At 39.5% G+C, this 18,329-nt stretch overlaps 1 long non-coding RNA gene across 2 annotated transcripts in view; it reads left to right on the forward strand.

Annotated features, from left to right (window-relative positions):
* LOC130431687 (uncharacterized) overlaps positions 1-3,676 on the forward strand; it is a 35,786-nt gene extending 32,110 nt beyond the window's left edge. The window contains exons 5-7 of one of the 2 annotated variants that reach the window (XR_008908303.1): positions 2,857-2,938; positions 3,257-3,320; positions 3,568-3,676. This is a non-coding gene — a long non-coding RNA (uncharacterized LOC130431687). Of the gene's footprint in view, positions 1-2,856; positions 3,321-3,567 lie in introns of both variants that reach the window. The other variant, XR_008908302.1, reaches the window with a different exon arrangement.
* The last annotated feature ends 14,653 nt before the right edge of the window (positions 3,677-18,329 follow it).

Here is an 18,329-nt window from a genome sequence, read left to right on the forward strand (position 1 = left end):
CAGTTACAGTTTATCACTTTTTAGAGTGTGCAAAGAACAATTTATTGCTGTATTTAATTGTTGCATGGTTGAAAAAAACAGTGGACAGTTTCCTTTTTCGAATGTATGAATAAAACAAAAATTGAATCATTGTTAAACTTCTTGCCTGATTAATACTTCCCATGTTCAGCTCCTTTTTTCCCTTTGTATTCAACATCACTCTGTCATAAAAGTTGTGCATTCCCCTCAACGCACAGGTGAATTGGGTGCACTGGTTCAATCAAGGCTTCACTATTGGGTTTGAGAGTCATCTGAGCCCCGGCAACAAAAGCAAACGCTACAGTGAGTGTCTCTACTGTAAGTGGCTTTTGAAGAATTGGCACAGTCATCTGGAGAACACCTCACATCTCTCACAAACAAATGAAGGCCTGGCGCTTCAAAGTGAGATTGATATCTCTCTCTGAACTTCAACCAGAATATTCTGAATATTGAGAGAGGTGCACGCCTCCCCCGAGACTGCCGAGACGCTTCTCCTCCCTCGCCACGCAAAAAGAGGAGAAAAAAGATTGCCCCTCTAGATCTTCCGTGTTCATCAATATTCACTCATTCATTGTGAGCCATGGCAGCTGAAATTTGGCCTAGTGCTGCTGAATGGATGAACCTGGGACCCACTTTGTCGTCATAAAGATGTCTGCAATTGAGTTTTTGGATTAAAATAGAACAAAACACAGTTTTTATGAACTTCAGACTCATCTGTATATTTTACACAGTGACAGAAAAACTTTTCAATTTGCTTTGCAAGTCCATAAGAGTACTCAGCCATTTAATAGGTCAGGAATAGATGTATCCGCTTTGTTCTGCTCTCTGACTTGGTGGGATAAAGCATCTGTGTGTTTGCCAAATCTCATATTGGGTTTTTTGTGGGCTTAGATTTTTTTTAAATAGTGAAGGAATCTACTGTTAAAGTAGGTTGTCATAAATCAAATATGTATTGCTGAACATATCTCAGTTGTGTCACACCATATTTCGGCCAATACAAATGCAGAAGAGAGTCATGAGTAAAAATAATTTGCAGATGCAATGAGCATGTAAAGAATGAAGCATTGAGATGTGATATTTAATGCCTTGAATAACCTTATATTTGTTTTGGTCTCGGAATTATATAAGCACTAACAGAAAATAAAACTTTGTCTTGAGTTTGAGATTAATTCATACATCATTTTTTTCTATTATTCTATTAAAATAAGGCTGTAAAGTAAATAGCAATTATATGTCAGTGTTTCACTATTTTTATTTATTGGTACATTGCAGTAAGATGATCATATTCATGCTTAGCACAGTACAAATGTTTTACATGTGTTTTAGGAACAGTTTAAAAAATGAATATATGATGGGATACACCTGATTTATTTCACATCTTCCCTGCGTCTTCACATTCTCTTAATCTTTCACATTTCTCTTGGGTGAATTAGTCATTCCTGGGGTTTGTTTTTGTTGAAATGCATCAGACACTAGAATGGAATGACCACAATGCATGCAGAAATGTGATTAAAGGCAAAACTGTAGTGCTCTATTAAATGTTGCTCTCTTCAATTTCTCTTCATTTTTTGCACAATGTTATTATAGTATATTGATATTTAGATCATGTTGAATTGTGTTGAATTAATATTAAAACTTCAGTTCTAACACCCAAGTATGTTATTTCACAAAATAAAATAATGTGGACACAAGTGAGAAATATGTTAACATAGTTTAAATGTTATTTATAAAAAGTCAGTATGTGAACACATGATATTACTGTAAATGACGTTGTATATGTATAATACAGCAAGTCTACTTAAGAAGGGAGTGTCTTATTAGTGTGTTTTACTTCAAAATACTCAAATGACAATATGTAAATAAAAATATGAACCTTAGTTCACTAGTTACAAAAATAAACTATGAAAATGAACAACTGTATCTTGCAAATTCTGAGCAAATGCAGCAGTGAACATCTAAAGGTGCATGTGTAAATACAAAATGTATTGAATAAGTAAATTTAATTCATTTTCATTGCATACTGTGCTGTCGATATTATGTGTATTGCTATGGTTGTAGATAATACTTACATTTTCCATCATACGGTATAATCTCCATATGTGTACACGTTAATATCTTTAAAATACACAAATAATCCTTGGATGTAAATCAATAACTGCAGAGCTACAAGAGAGCAGTTTATTCTAAAATGGTAATTAGCACGGGTCTTGACCTCCCTCATGGCATCTCTCAGTCGCACATCTAAAAGCCAGGGCATGTCCGGAGCTGACACTTAATGACGCTAACATTACACACTCGCTGAACATTGTCGGGCTTTTGTCTTCATTCACATCGAAATGAAGTTCTTGGGGCCCACGTTTATCAATCATGGTGGGGCTCCAGCTGTTCGCTAGTCTCTGGCCTGACTTCAACAGCCGCGCTTACAAATTGTCTCTGAATAGTGTGGAGCTCTGCCTCCCCACCCTCCACCCTCTTTTTGTCACTGTCTCCTGACAAATGTTCCTCTGCAGCTTTTCCCAGACATGGCCGACCCTACCTTCTGCTCCTCACCATTCAGAGGGGGGTTCTGGCCTCATGTTCCTCTTCACAAGATGAGCATGATAATCTGTTAGCCATTGAGCCTCTTCCTCAATTACACTGCGATATAGAAAAATAACAAATAGTTTCCATTGTGAAGTGATGTTGCCAGTTTATAGCAGATAAGGTACTGAGATGAAGTAATCGAGAATGTATATAAAAAATGGTTCTGGAAAAAGAAATCATTATTGCTCATTTGATGAGATGTTTTTTCACTTCGTGTTTCAGTTGTTTTTTTGTGACACTCTCTGGATCTTCTAGGCTAGATGGTGTCTGATGTCCTTCTAAAATTTCTCTTGGGTCCATCCTGCAAAACAAAATAATAGGAGCAAAATCAACATGGGTGAGGAGATGTGTCAGCTGCAAATGTTTGAAGGACGTATGTAGTTTCTCTTTCACTCCGGTTGGAAAAGTGAAATAATTAAGACAGATGGGCAGATGAATTAGTTGTCTTCCAAGGTCAAACGCTGATTGTCTTATTACTCTATTACTTCACTGTTGGGAAACTGTTACCGTTGACACTTTTTCATGATATTCTTTACATCCACAAAAGAGAAGGCCTGAGTGAAAGAGTGAGAGAGATACAAATTGATTGTTTGGCGGCCAAATCAGTCATAGTCATCTTGGGTGGAAGGATTAATGGGTCTGATGGCTGTTGCAGGTTCAGGCAGGAGACGGGTTGAAAACAAGAGAAATTGGTTTGGGCCCTCGGGAGCCGAATCAATGTGAGTAGCATGTAAGCAGTGCAGTGTTGTTTTGTGTGCGTGTGTGGGGGGAGAGAAAAAAATATGACAAATGATATATGTATTTTTAAATTTGTACATATACAGGATATTAAACTGAACAGTGATAATTGAATTACCACTAATTGATTTTACTAAACATTCGTTGTAGAGTACTTGAATAAAATGTTAATATTTGATTTGGATAATATATATCTATGACTGATTTGTGTCTCCTGTCATGACCCAGGTTTCCTCGTGTCATCCTGAAAGGGGCCCAAGGAGGTTAGCAGCTGTGACAAAAATCAAAATCCATTTTCTGTGGCCAAATGTAATGAGGACCAAATGGTGGATGTTCCATTCATCTCCCCAGCCTGTCTGAGCACTCAGGCCACAGGCAGGAGGCTTGTAAGGGCAGGTGTGAATGCTGGGGGGATGCATTGTACAGGCATGCAATTTTTACTTGTGTTATGTCTGTAATACACCCATGATTTTTCTAGAAATAGTGTGTATCTAAAATATTCTCGAATAAAAAACAATTTTCATGAAATTACCATGTCAATCCATTTTTGGGTAAGATAAATATAGGCTCTTAGAGGTCCATCTAATGCTGGTTTCAGGAGTGGGCAGCGGTCACCAGCGATTGTTTCTATTTGTGGATAAAAACCCAGTTGGTTCCACATACTGAAAAACAACGCATGAAAATTGCTCCTGGATTATGACTGAGAGCCTACCCTCTCCAATCTCCACCCAGCCCACCCACACTAAATTTGGCAGGGCAATTCACTATGGTGAAGTTAGAACTCATGCGTATAGCCAGAATATATTTCCCTCCTTTGCAACGGAGTTCATATAAAATGAATCAACTCCCCTCTGTAATTCTAAATATTTGCCTCGTGGACTGATTAGGGTCAATGGCTCAATTCAACATCAAGTCAACGTAAACTCCCTATCGTGATTGATTGCCAGCCTAGTCACACATATTATTGAAATGAGTTTATTAGCTGTAGATCTACCGGTTATGCATGGCGGTTTAGGGCTTTCTGTGTCATTTTCAGCGAGGCTGATCGTGAAGGCTTAACGTGAAGTAGATGCCTTGTTTTGGAACTCTCACCTGGTTAATCTGGCGACAGCTACTGTGCTACTGATGAAACAGTCCTGAACTACAGGAGAATTTCTGCTTGTGATTTGTATTTAGAATGAGCTCTCAGGACCCTCACTGAGCACCAGTCAAGGCTCGTTATTCCCTCGGATAAACAGGCAGGTCAATCGGAGACCACCGAGCCAATTCCCAATTTTTTATGTTTTTTTTTGTTCCCTGTATTTATGTCATAATCTACATTGCCATGATTTTGCTCGGCAGCCATAAATCATAATTGCAAAGAATATAGAGGCGCCAATTTACTTGCTGATAATAAGGTCTTTGTATTTATAGCTACGCTGGCAGTATATTTTATGGTTATGATCATGTGCATTACAGCAGTTCATTACAATCAGCATTAGCTTGAGCTTTTTAATAGAATAAGAAGAGTGCCAAATGCCTGTCTATTTTAACCTGCCTTTCTAATAGCCATATGAGTCTGATAACTAAGCAAAGAGCTTGGCGGTAATGAGTCATGTGACACCTCATGGGGTTTTCCATAACTATTTGAGTAAATGGTCGCTCTCCACCAACAATTCCCTTTGATGACCCATTAGATATTATGGGGCAGCCTGCTGTGAGCTCCATAGTCATGATCTTACCAAATTTGTGTTTAATGCCCAAGAGACAAACAATAACTAGATTTTAAAAACTTCCTAACATTATCTCTCATCTGAAAGTCTAACAAGTTTTGTGGTGACTGACACTTAATTTTTAGACATTAGCTGTGTTTTCGTTGCTACAGGATAAAAACAAACAAACATAAGCATCCTAAAACAAAGGAAATGACAAGGAGAACAAAACCTAGACCTAAATATATATAAACAGAATATATATATATTTATATTTAGGAATGGTATCCTTTTTAGACGAAATATAGTCCTATTGCTTGCTGATTTAAAAGGATAGTTCACCCAATAATGAAAACTCGGACCTGAGTTATTCACTCTCTTTTCCAAACCTGATTTTTTTTGTTTTGTTTGGTTGAACACAGAGATAGATATTTAGATGAATGCTTGTAACCAAACAGTTATTTGAACCCATGGTGGCCAATAACTGTTTGTTTACAAGCATTCTTCCAAATATATTTTTCAATGTTCATCAGAACAAAGAAATATATACAGATTTGGAACAACTGGAATGATGACAGAATTATTTTTTGGGTGAACCATCCCTTTAAAGCATCCTATTTATGTTTGAACAGCTACCATATCTCTAAGGCTGTATTTTATGGACCCTATTCTTATTCTTCATGTCGTGTTTTTAAACAGTGTTTGTGCTTTTGTTCTCAGACATTTGTTTCATTGAAACCTTTACCACTGATGCCTGATCAACTTCCCTCGCAGACGCTTGTCAGACGGGGAATATATAAAGATAAATGGTATTATGTTAAATTCCACTTAATGACAAATTTTTAATTTTCTGAACATGGTCATTTTCTGGCTTGTGAATCAAGTGTAAGGAGCTAATTACGTGAGGATCTGAGCAAAAATAACTCCTCATCTCAAGGATAATGGAAGAGAAATGTTGTAGATTAATGGCACTATTTATCTTTTTTAAATTTCTATCTTTCTCCGGTGATAGCTGCGCTCCCCAAGGAAAATATTCATAAAATGAAATTGAAGTCGTAACTTAATAGGTTATTAAAATTTTTGAGTGCATATCACTTCTTCTTTCGCGGCGCTGTAAATTTAAATTGAAGTTTGTGGCGTTCAGAGTCACCAGCGGAGTTTTTTATGATGGCACAATAGAGGGGGAACATGCATCTTTGTCAGGAGGTATTTGCTATTCTAATTTTATGGCAGGCCAGATTATCAAAAAGGAATGTCGTGGCGCGAGCTGCTGACAACACCTCAGCCTTCAGCCATGTGTTTCCATTAGGGGACTGAACCATCCGGGGGTTTGTTCGTCCCATTATTTTCCATTTCTGTCTTTTATCTTGATTTAAAGTGAGGTTCACTGCATATTCCTGTGCTGTCATTTCCTTTTCCTCTACCAGAGCCCGAGATTGGGCGGCGCAGGGCACCTCGGCACGGGACCGTTTCTCTCTCTCTCTGGGGACCGCGTGTAGAGCGAATCAAGGTGGAATATCTTTAGCCTGCCTGTATGTTTGGAAACACTGTGCGAATGAGAGATGGTGATGGAAAGAGAGAGGGGCCATCATCACCTCTCTGGCATTTTTCCTCAAGGTCAGAGGGCCAAATTTATTTATTTCCCTGAAAGTTACGATGAAATTTTACTGAGTACTTTGCCGTAATGATGAGGGACATCAGCGGCCATAAATTTCTCTTGCCATTTGTTCGCCAGTGATGAACCATTTTTTATTTAGTCTTCAAGGACGTTACTTGGTATTTGTATGGAAGCAGTGTTATATGTAATGATATCCGTTTCATGGTTTCATATAACCTAGTGGAAAAATTTAAGGTAAAGCAGACTGGTGGGATTCATATTTATACTATAGTAAATCATTTTTTTTTTTTTTTTCTCTTTTGAATATTTTTATCACATATAGCTTAAATGCAAAAGAAAAATGAACAATACATTTTTAGGACAAATAAAAATGCATAATAATCACAGCACGATATTTTTTCTTTTATATGTGCTATGGACAGAAAAAATCAAATAAGTGTCCCAGCTGTCTGTGTGGCTTTTCAATGTCATCAACTTATTTTTATTTCTTTTCAGCTCCTGTATACCTTTCCAGAAATCCCCAGATTTCCGTCATCCAAAGGTCATGTAATTAGCATAACATCATGATGTCTTTTATTGATTGGCTATTTAAAATCCCATTGTAGTCCTGGGAGTAATGTTAATGGATTGAAGCCACACCTCTTTATTGCCTCTATTATGATATCCCATGAGCCCTCGTGGATATTCCTCGGTGGGCACTCTTTTGTAGTTCATTAATGGTCAATTACTTAGAGCTCATGGGCCCCACTGTGTCATCAACACAGACACTAGACAACCCTCTTTCAAGCCTAACCAATCCCTGCTGCCTCCTAAACAAATAATAGAAAACCTTCGGTGCGCGAGGGCTGCGAGCACAGCCTCTTAACTAGACAATACCAGAAAACCTGAAAAGTTCCCGGTCCCTTGTTATTTGAAAATTAATACCATTTTGTTTCTCAATTTCAGGACATTCGGCATACATTTGTCATCTGAGAGAGCGCAGCCTCCATTGTTACCCCAAGGATATTTTTCCTCCTTTTTTTCCTCTCAGTCTCTACTTAGAGATTCTGCATGCTGAAAGCTTAAAGTAGAACATATTGGAATGTTCAGACAATCCTGACCTGTTTATGCAAGCAGAGTTGATAGGTTGTCAGGCCCCCAGCGAGAGGGCCCCGAATGAGGCGAGCTATCCTTTAAACTGCCTGCCTGATATTTGTGGATAATAAAAGAAATAAATCAGACAATAGGCCGGAATATTTTATTTGTTATCCATATTCCTTATGGGCAAAAATGATACAGAAATGTAAAAACAGCAATTTCGCTGTGGCCCCTGATGGAATTGTAACACTGCCGCTGTTGTTTTCATGTCTAAAGACAAAGTGCATTCTTCCCACTCGGCTAGCTTGTGCCATATGTGCTATAACTCTATTCAGCAGCCCTTTATTGCCTATTTTAATGGGGCCGTGGATACATAGTGCCCTTTACAGATATCATCCTCCTAGAAAGAATTCTGTCCTCCCCCTTTTGATTCTCGTTTTATGTCCTTGCTTACAGGTAACTGAATGTTTTGTAAATGTCAACGTAACAGAATCTGTCTCTCGGCCTCACCTGGTGCAGTACGTACACGTGGAACTGAAGCCTATCGGGGTCACGCTCGCCACCGCCTGTTGCCCTTCATTTAGCATCTATCCCCTTGGTGTGCCATGCTGTGTCTCTATGAAAGATGCCTCCATCAGCGGAATGGGGGTGGTGACAGTCAGAGGGGAATGAGCTCGTGAAGTGATTACGAGAAAGGGTGGCAGTCATTCAGATCCCCGAGATGACAGCGCATTCGGAGAGAAAGTGCCCGACTGGCATTAATCCCGGGGAAATCGCCGGCCTCCAGGAATGCATTGTGGGCCTGATAAGATGGTTGCTGTAATATGTAATATTACCAAACTAGAGGGAGCCATTGTTGAGGGGCCTTAAATGGGATGGTTTTAGTATATTTTAATGCAAAAAGTGCCTATATCGCACTGTGCCTCATCTATATTAAAGCTATAAAATCTCACTCTCCTATAAAACATTTACCTCCGCTATAGAAACTCCTCCAAGGCGCCGAGCAGCAAAATACATACATACGTAACATAAATAAATAAGGGCATTCACTGTAATTCAATGTACTAATTTAAAATTCATCTCATTTGTAAAATTCAATGCATGGCTCTTTTGTTTTCACTATACCACTGAGCCTGTTGAATGTGAAACAGCGGGAGTACACAGACACAGACTATAGCCGACTCTGTGTGCCAAAAGCGAAGGTGTATGTGGCCAAAAGCTGAATGTGTCCAGTCAGCACGTTGTCAGAGCGGAGTTGACGGTGCCCCTTTCCTTCTGTCATTAGGGCTTTTAGGGGTGAATATGGGGCTGTTACGAGCAGGAGGAGCACGCTCAATGCCTGTTATTATCAGTTTTATCCTGACAACACATTGGTCTTTTACTTTCACCAGAAGATGGAAAGATGTCTTTTCAGAGGCCCCACTTGAAAAGGAGCCTTTGACCGAAGGTCAATTTCTTCAGAGCTGAATTCTAGTGCACTTTATTGTCATGCATGTATTATTTTAACCTATTTTTACAGGTTTGTTTTAATACAGTATGTGGCATTCATATAAGTATTTAGCATCATTATAACATTTTGGTAACACTTTACAATAAAATTGTGTTGGTTAACGTGAACTATAAGAATGAACAATATAAGGTATATATGTATCTGTTAGTTAGTTAATGCTTAATGAACTATCACGAAGGATTACATTGCCATTAACTAACGTTAATGAAGAAGTTCACCCCCAAATAAAAAAATATTCTGCCATCATTTATCTCTTGTCATTTCAAATGTATGACTTCCTTTCTTCTGCAGAACACAAAAGAAGTTATTTTGAAGAATGTTGGTAACAGAAAACTGCTGGTCCCCATTGGCTTAATAAATTGAATAGGGAACAACAGTTTTTGGGTACCAACATTCTTCAAAATAGCTTCTTTTGTGTTCTGGAGAAGAAAGAAATTCATACAGGTTTAAAAAGACAAGAAGGTGAGTAAATGATGACAGAAATTTCATTTGAGATTATAAACGTATAAACGTTGTTTGTTATTAGTTCATGAAACCTAATGCATTAACTGATGTTACCATTTGTGACTTTTCATCTGTTTTCATCTTGTAGAGATAAAACATACCAGAACAGGTGTTGGGAGCAACCCTCTGCCATAAACGCTTTAATTGAGCTAGTTGATGATTGATTTTCATGCTTCACTGCTGGTTCTATTGGTCCATGCCATATAAATGTTGATTAAAAAATAAATATCACATACCTCCCGCTGTGATTTAAGCACCTGACTGGTTTGGCAATATCGGCCCACTGAAACCTGAAAATTCTGTCCACCTGTGACACAAGTAGACACTAATATCCAAAGCAACATTCCACATATTTAAGTAAATCGTTTATCACCATGTGGTTTCCCTGGGTGTCGAACTCATGAGCTCCACACTATTCATGCAACGCTCTGTCAACTGAGATGCGGGAACACCACGCACCGCCAGAAAAATCCTCCTTCACCTTGCGGAAATCTGGCTTCTGATGTTAACACGTGGTGTGGATATATTGCCCCTCAGATTATTAATGATAGCGGGCCATAATGGGCTATGTGATGGGGGACCCAGGTGAGCTCCAGGAGAGTCAGCACACCACACCCTGGGGTCCCACAAATATCACCCTTGTAATTTCATGCCTCTGATTATTATTGCACACTGTAGCTCTGAGCACTGCTCCTCCACCCATTCTCTTTTCTTCCCCAGCTGAGCTACTGTTTTAACAGGACAAGCCCACCTCCTGCTCCGCTCTCACGTGCGCACGCAAATATGGGCACGATCACCTACTGTATTCACTGACTCCCTCTCTTTATCTCTGAAGAGCAAGCACACAAATACTCACACACACTTTAATCTTTATTTTTTAATGTTTTGCCTCCCTGGACCAGTCATGAGCCTTCTCATTTCTTCTTCGCTCATTTTCTGTTAATTCGCTACCATCTGCCTCAGCATCTGTTTGAGGAACCAGAAAAAGTGTCTGCCGTGATGCAAAAAGTCTCAGCTTTTTCTTTCTCTTGTTTCGCTCGTATCTCTCTCTTTCTCGCTCATTTACATATCAACCCTCTTCGCTCTTTGTTCGGTGTCCGTGCTCCACCCCTTTCACCCGATCTTTTTTTAGCATAATCTCATCTGACGCCTTTTTTGCACCCTAACTCTATCGGCCAGTGAGTAAACCCGTGGCCTTCTTCCTCTGTTGGCCTCGGAGGGAAAGGACAGAAGAGGGAGTCATATCCTTTCCATGTCCGACCGCTTACTTAATATCCAGAGTCAACAGGAGAGCACAAAGGATTTAAAAAAGTGCAATTGTAATGCCCAGACAATGGCACAAGGCTTTCACAAGGTCCTCAAAACATCTCCCTTCCCCCGAAGGCCCCCCTTCCGAATCCCCCGGCCTCCTCCCCGCATCTTTGAGGCTCGCCGACAATAGTGGCAGGCCTGCTGCAGAGCAGAACCCGGGCCCGGCATCACCCCCAGCCAACCTGCCGATTACAGGCATTCTTTGTGAGGGCCAGGGTTGCTGCGGTCCCCTCTTAGGAAGAGGCCGTGGAGGAGGCTGTGCTGTGCCTCAGGCTTCATTCTTCTCTGTTTAGAGAAGTTATTGTGTTCCCCCTGTTTGACTGACACGGAACCCATCATAATCTCCTCCCCGCGGGGACTTGCGCCAGTTGTCTAGCAGACCTTACAAACTGTTTCGACCCCACATCCTCTATTCCGTGCCGCATTAGTGTCATTTAATTAATTCCGCCTTGCATTTCATCTTCACTTACATCTCCCCATGGTGTCTTGGTAAAATACACAACATTTTAATATGTATAAATAAATGGAATGAAAATGTTTTCAGAAGGAAATGGTGTGGTATGCATGGACTTGTAAATAAATGTAATTATCACAAGTGCAACGTCGTTTTAATTAAATTGCAGCGATAAATTGTGTTGTGTCTCCTCTGAGGGCCAGCATGAGCTTCGGGGTATGAATGGCTGTGGCCTCATTATTTTATGCAGATTTTGAACTCTTCAAATAAATTATAATCTATAACCTATTAAGATTAGGATTATTTGTTATACGTAGTGAAGCTGACCGACCATTTCTATACGATCCTCTTGGCTTTGGATAGTAACTCTAATGGAGGGGATGCATTTGGCCTAAGGTGCAAGTGCATGGGATTCATTTCCCATAATGCCTCCCTTGCTCTCCCCCTTTCTCTCTATTTCTCCACAGGGAACACTTTGCTGATAAGTTGCTGCATTACATACTAACTTTTCGGCAATAGCTCTGCATTTGACTCCTTTATGGTCCAAGTCCTAATGGTTACCCTCGGGCTCTGCCTCTGGCAGTCATGTCACAAATAAATAGAGGCTGACACAGTCATTTACTTAAATCTTCTCTCTGCTTTTGCTCCATTTTCCCTTGGAGATTACTGCTGGAACAACAGTTATTTGAAATGTCACTGATTCATGCCTTGAGGCCATAGACAAATGAACATTATAAATCTATTAACACCTATAAATATTAAAAAAATTGCATTTATCTATTTAAATTTTACTGCGCTTTTTTGATAAGCTAAACTTAAGTACTATTCCCAGACCGCTGAAAGATGTTGCTGTGAGCAGCTTTTGTGTATTCATGTATTTACTTTATTAATTGTAGCTTTTCAAACCATCAACATGTTAAAATTTATTGTGCTCCTGTGGTCCATTGTAACTGTATAACAAGCCTTTGTTGATGTCTGAGTGTGAGGTCATCTTCTTTAACCGCACTGCAGCTCCTTTGATGTTTCAGTATCCGTGGTGATGAGGCGATCTGCTGTAGTGACACTGGAGTTGCCACGGGGACTTTGTTTGTGTTTAATTTCCAAGCTGGCTATTGTTTAGCGTGGCCGTTTCTACAGAGGAGGGGGATCTGAGGCCGCTGTCACAAAAAGTCGTTCTACATGACCTCCTGTAACCTTTCCTCTGCCCTCTGTGGCATCCCAACATCCCTATCGACCGCCTTGGCTGATGAAGATATTTTCGCATGCACACACAGAACATCAAATAGGTGAAGTGGATTTAAGCATAGATAGAAATCAGTGTGCATGTCGAAATCCTCAACCTCTAGCAGTAATAAAGACCGCTAAAGGATCAGGCGCCATCCCAAGTTAAATGTAATACATGGGTCAAATAAATTGCTCGTAGCCCTTAAGTCTTTACATCAGACTACTTTTATTCCACAGAATTAAAGTGCAACCAGTCGTATTCCACTATTGCGCTGATGTCCACTTAAAATATGACGATATAATGATATTGCTCACAGTATCAATCTATTCCATCTGATTGCCTTTTTGATATGGCCTCAAAATCCATCTAGGAATAATAGCACCATCTCCCTCTTTATATTGCATGTATTTGTTACCGTTAGCCCAGTAGCAATAAATTCAATCTAGTCTTTTGGATTTGGACCACTGACCACTAGGAGCTGGTCACAGTGAGCTGCCACAGACCACTTTACCTCCACCACAAACCAATGACAGCACCATAACACACACACACATACATCTTCATTCCACACACACACACACACACACCTTTTTTAGTCAAACGCTTTATTAGATAACATATATATAATCAATATTAATATTTAAAAAGTTTTTAAGGGTCAGTGCAAACTTTCTGCTTTGCCCACATTTCTATTTCACATTTTTCACATTAGTTCTACTGATAGTAAGATTTCTTAATAGTAAGGAATTTTACCTGCAATCCTCGACAATTCCCATTTACATTTAGTTATTTGGCAGACGCTTTTATCCAAAGCGACATTGCATTATCCTATACATTATACATAGGTATTTGCAATCCCCTGGGATCGAACCCACAACCTTGCGTTGTTAACGCAATGCTCTTACCACTGAGCAACAGGAATCCACTTATCATGGTTATCATTACATTTTTTTATGACAGGTAATTTGCAACAGTTGTACAGCAGTTATAATTGTGGTGATCGTTTTACAATTTACAAACTCGCCGAGAGAGATAAAGGAGCGCACGATTTGACATCTGACGCATGGCGCGAGAGAGTGCGTAACACGTGACCACGCAGGCGGAGCGTCATACACTTCTTCACGTTTAACTTTCTTCAAGCAAACATCAAGTGAGTAAATGATCTTAGCCTATTACTGTGATCATTGTTTAATATGTCTTCTGGGAACGCCGTCTCCGAGTATCTCACTCATTCGTTTCTAAACTTCGCGACATATTGTTTCCTCCGAGTACAAACATTCAGAAAGTAAATTACTTATGAGTGATTACTGTCTTTTATTACTGTTCCCACGCGAGCTGTTAATGGAGCCCAGATGGCATGTAAAGCAACTGTAAGGAGAAAGAGAAATAAGATATAAGCCTATGTTTAGGTTTCCTTTTCTAAATAAATGACTTTTGTTAAAGCATCCCCTTTGCAGATATAGGCATATACCTTGTGAATTAATATAAACCATTACAGAAATTTGATTTGTATTTGTAAACTATGGACAAAAGAGTCTATACTTGTTGTTCTTCCGAAGAATTTTGGTAAACAACTTGCGGTTCATAGTGGTCAGCGCACAAAGGAAGATATTTAGAAAAATGTCCGTAACCGAACAGCACACCCCCCTTCACTTCTATTGTAACCAATGCAAGTGAATGCAGGGCTGTTAACAACATTCTTCAAAATATCCTCTTTTGTGTTTTGCGGAAGAAAGTCATACAGGTTTGAAATGACAAGAGGTGGAGCAAAGGATGACACAATTTTCATTTTGAAGGTGAACTACTCCTTTAAAGCTCAGTGCACTTCTTTTGAGGAATTACTTTAGATCTAGTCATGAGGCCCAGACAGAGGAGCAGTATAGCCACACGCAACAGGCCAAAGCTGAGTGGCGCACTAGACTGTGCCTTTTCAGTCTTTGCTGGATATGTTTTAAACAAACTAGCACAGTAATTAGAGTGCTTGGGTTGTAAATGAAAAATTCAGTGACTCCCATGACAGTGATGTATTCTACATTGATCATCCTCTGTAATTTTGACTTGCTAATTAATCAACTTTATTTATGCAGTAAGGGGAAAAATTCCTAATGAGCGAAATGCCTCAGCAATTCAGACACGCTCAATCATATAAACTTTTTGGAGTATGCTAAATATGTACACTTTTTTACATAGGATAATGAAGAAGTTTTTAAACCGGTGTGTGCATTGTGGAGAATCTGAAAGAGCTTCAAATACTCTCGAGAGTATTGACAATAAACTGATTTGATTTATAACAATAATTTTAAATCTTTTAAGCTTGACTAAAGGGATCACTTTTTATGAAGAACGTAGCGCATGTTAGATAGCTTTGCCCTTTAATATTGCAGTGAACACTTGCCAGGTATGATTTTTCAGGTTGGGTCAGATTTGCAAAGGGTAACCATTTCTTGATCTAGCACAAGTTTAGCTACTATTTCACAGAGTTTAATGTATTTTAGAAAATGTCTATCACTTAAATTCATTAGACCCTCAAATGGCCTCACATTGTACTCCAGAGCAAAAAAATATGCACACCCTCTACCCAAGGATCTTTGCATTGGCCGGCTCACTGTATTTTATGCAGTTTCTCTTGTGTTCATTTGCATTTTTATGCAAGGTTACACACAGGGGCTCGATTACCGTCGTGAATAGATTAAGGAAACTATCAATCACATCTCTTGTCGGACACAATGAATCAGACACACAGCTTTACCTTAACACTGGAGGTGTGGACTGAAAACTGTCTATTCAGAGAAAGATGACCTCTCTTGTGATTTGACTTATGTCTTGCAAGGTCAGGATTTTGTGGGGTACTTTTTAAAAAGTTATTGTCAATGTCTAGGCTCGCCAATCGTAATTGCATTTTGCACTCAATGTCACCTGTTATTTTATTTTTCAACAACCTGAATAGGGAGTCTATGCTTCTCTGTGAAAATACGTGTATTACTTTTCTGAGGCGAGGAGGACTTAAAACTTCAAGCTAATGATAACAAATGACAGCTAATGAGTTGTCCAAACATAACAAATGAAAAGAATTAAAGGATTAGAAGCACCACTGTTTCATCAAAATGCAATAAGGAGAGGAAAGATTAGGTTTATGGATGAGTGAGGATTTTTATTGTGCAGGTTTGGTTCGGAAATGGAAATTTGCAAACAAGGGCACAGTTGTGTTTGGTTAGCTGATTGGATGCAATTTTAGTCTGCCTCCACAGTTTGGCATAAGAGGATGCCCATACAGTTTACGCAAGTTTCTTTGTGATGCTTAAAAGTGTTAGTGCTCGACACCGTGCACAATACCATTTATCTTTATGATTGTATTCCTTGAGTAGCAGTTTTCTTAACAATAATCAATATTGAAGTCGCCATTGGCCAAAGCGAGCAGAAGAGCACAGCTGTATGAAGAAGGGGGAGGTGAGGGAATTCTTCCACTGAATTGACCTTGTCAGTGTAACAGTGCTGTTCAAGTATGGCCCTGAGCATTCAAACATGCTCTCAATCACCCCTGGAACCCGGCAGTCCACACTTGGCTGCAGTAGTAGCCCTTTGCTATGATCTCAATTTGTATGTTGTCTCGGGCTGTTACGACTTGACGTGGTAAAATGAATGGATTGATCTATCGTTTGAGTATATCACCTTCCTGGAGGCGGGATAAGTTGTTTTCGCAAACTTGTGTGAAGAATAAATAATTGGAACGAGAAAGATCACTGAATGTCCCAAGGTCGGAGATTGCACTTGGGTTAAACTAGAATCATTTAGAGAAGAGTCATAAGGATGACAATGCTTTTATTATTGGGCTGTTTTTGTTTTTAATCCTAACAGGCAAATTATTTTCTTGTTTTTGAATAATTTAGTTGGCGCTGTTCTCAGCACACTAGATTATTATTCAGTTTTGCTCTATTTACTCTATTTGCATAAACTGAATTTACATTGATGTATTTTGTATGTTTTTCTCATTGCCAGGCCCGTCTCATTTGTGTAATTTTGTTTTTATTCCATCGCATCTCTGCATACCGTATAGCCTGCTCTGTTTTAACTCTTGACTGCATTACATCTGTTAATGAGCTCGCATATTCTGAACGCCGCTGCGAATTACTTTGCATGTTTTTCGAATGCCCAGCACAGAATGGGTGCTGTGTGCTTCCCATCTTCTTGCAGTCTCCTAGAGAGAGTGGAGAATTACACTTATGTTTACTGCAGAAAAGGAGGCGTGCTCACAATTAGATGGCAATAGAGAACCCAGCAGTCCACTAGACTTCATGCCAGGATTTACAGAATGAATACATTCAGCCATCACAGTGTCAAAAGCTTCATTTGTTTTTAGCTCAGTGTGATAGGTCAACATTGGAAAGCTGTAAATACTGTTGTATAGCTCAACATAATGGAGAATTACTATTCATAATCCTATAGGCAAATACACATCTTTTGAAGATTACTGTGTTTATAGATTATATGAGATTACTATACTGAACTATAGTATACGTGCTAAACATCACTGGTTCTCTTAAGGATGGTGGATCAGTGGTTTTGCTAAAAGGGATCGTTCACCCAAAAATGAAAATTCTGTCATAATTTACTTACCTTCGAGTTGTTCTAAATCTGTTTACATTTCGTTGTCTGGTCGAACACCGAGAAAGATATTTGGATGAATAATTGTAACCAAACAGTTCTTGGACCCCATTGACCAGAACAGAACAAAAAAATGATCAAGTACTTTTTCCTACTATAGTCAATGGGGTCAACGAACTGTTTGGTTATAAACATTATTCCAAATATTGTTCTCCGTGTTCAACCGAACAAAGAACTTGATGCAGATTTGGACAACTCAAGCGTGAATAAATTAGGTTTTTTATTTTTGGTTGAACCATCCCTTGAATGACTTATTAAAACATTGATATCATCATCTATAATTATTCAACGCAATAACACAATCTCTTTGCTCCGTGATTGTTATTGTACGTTTAGTGTTTAGTTGTTTTTTATATTTATATAATTTTTCCCTGCCAGAATAGAACCAGAATCTGTCTGACCTCCAGTTGAGAATCACCACTATATATATATAACATCTGAGTGTTAAGAGAAATACATATGTGTGTGTTTTTGTGTGCGTGAGAGAGAGGAAGAGCGAAGCAATATCAGCAGTCACTAAATCATCCTGTAATCAGCTCTCTGTGTAGATCCATCCATGCATGTTGAGAGCGGAGTCTTAGTGCGGCCTGCCTCCGAACGCAATCCCCCCCTCGCCACCTCCCCGTCAGCCGACCCCATCTGTAGCCCATCTCCTTCTGCATTATCTGGAACCTATAAAACTCCAGAGCGGCACAAAAGAGTTAATGATTCCTTTTGTTTTGTGGAGGGGGGGACGGCACACGAACAAATGACAACAACAGATCCATCAAACTTAGCGGCGCTGGGCATATCAGCACTTTCTCTTCACCGCTGAAGTGCACATATTGCACGCTGGCCCCCCCAGGAGTGGCAAGCAGACCGCAGGGACAGGGCGGCCCTTCGGTGGCCAGCCAGGACTTGATAAATGACTGGAGCAAACTTCCCTGTCGCCAGCCGGA

The sequence above is a fragment of the Triplophysa dalaica genome, chromosome 11 (assembly GCF_015846415.1).
Source record: "Triplophysa dalaica isolate WHDGS20190420 chromosome 11, ASM1584641v1, whole genome shotgun sequence".
Classification (NCBI taxonomy): domain Eukaryota; kingdom Metazoa; phylum Chordata; class Actinopteri; order Cypriniformes; family Nemacheilidae; genus Triplophysa; species Triplophysa dalaica.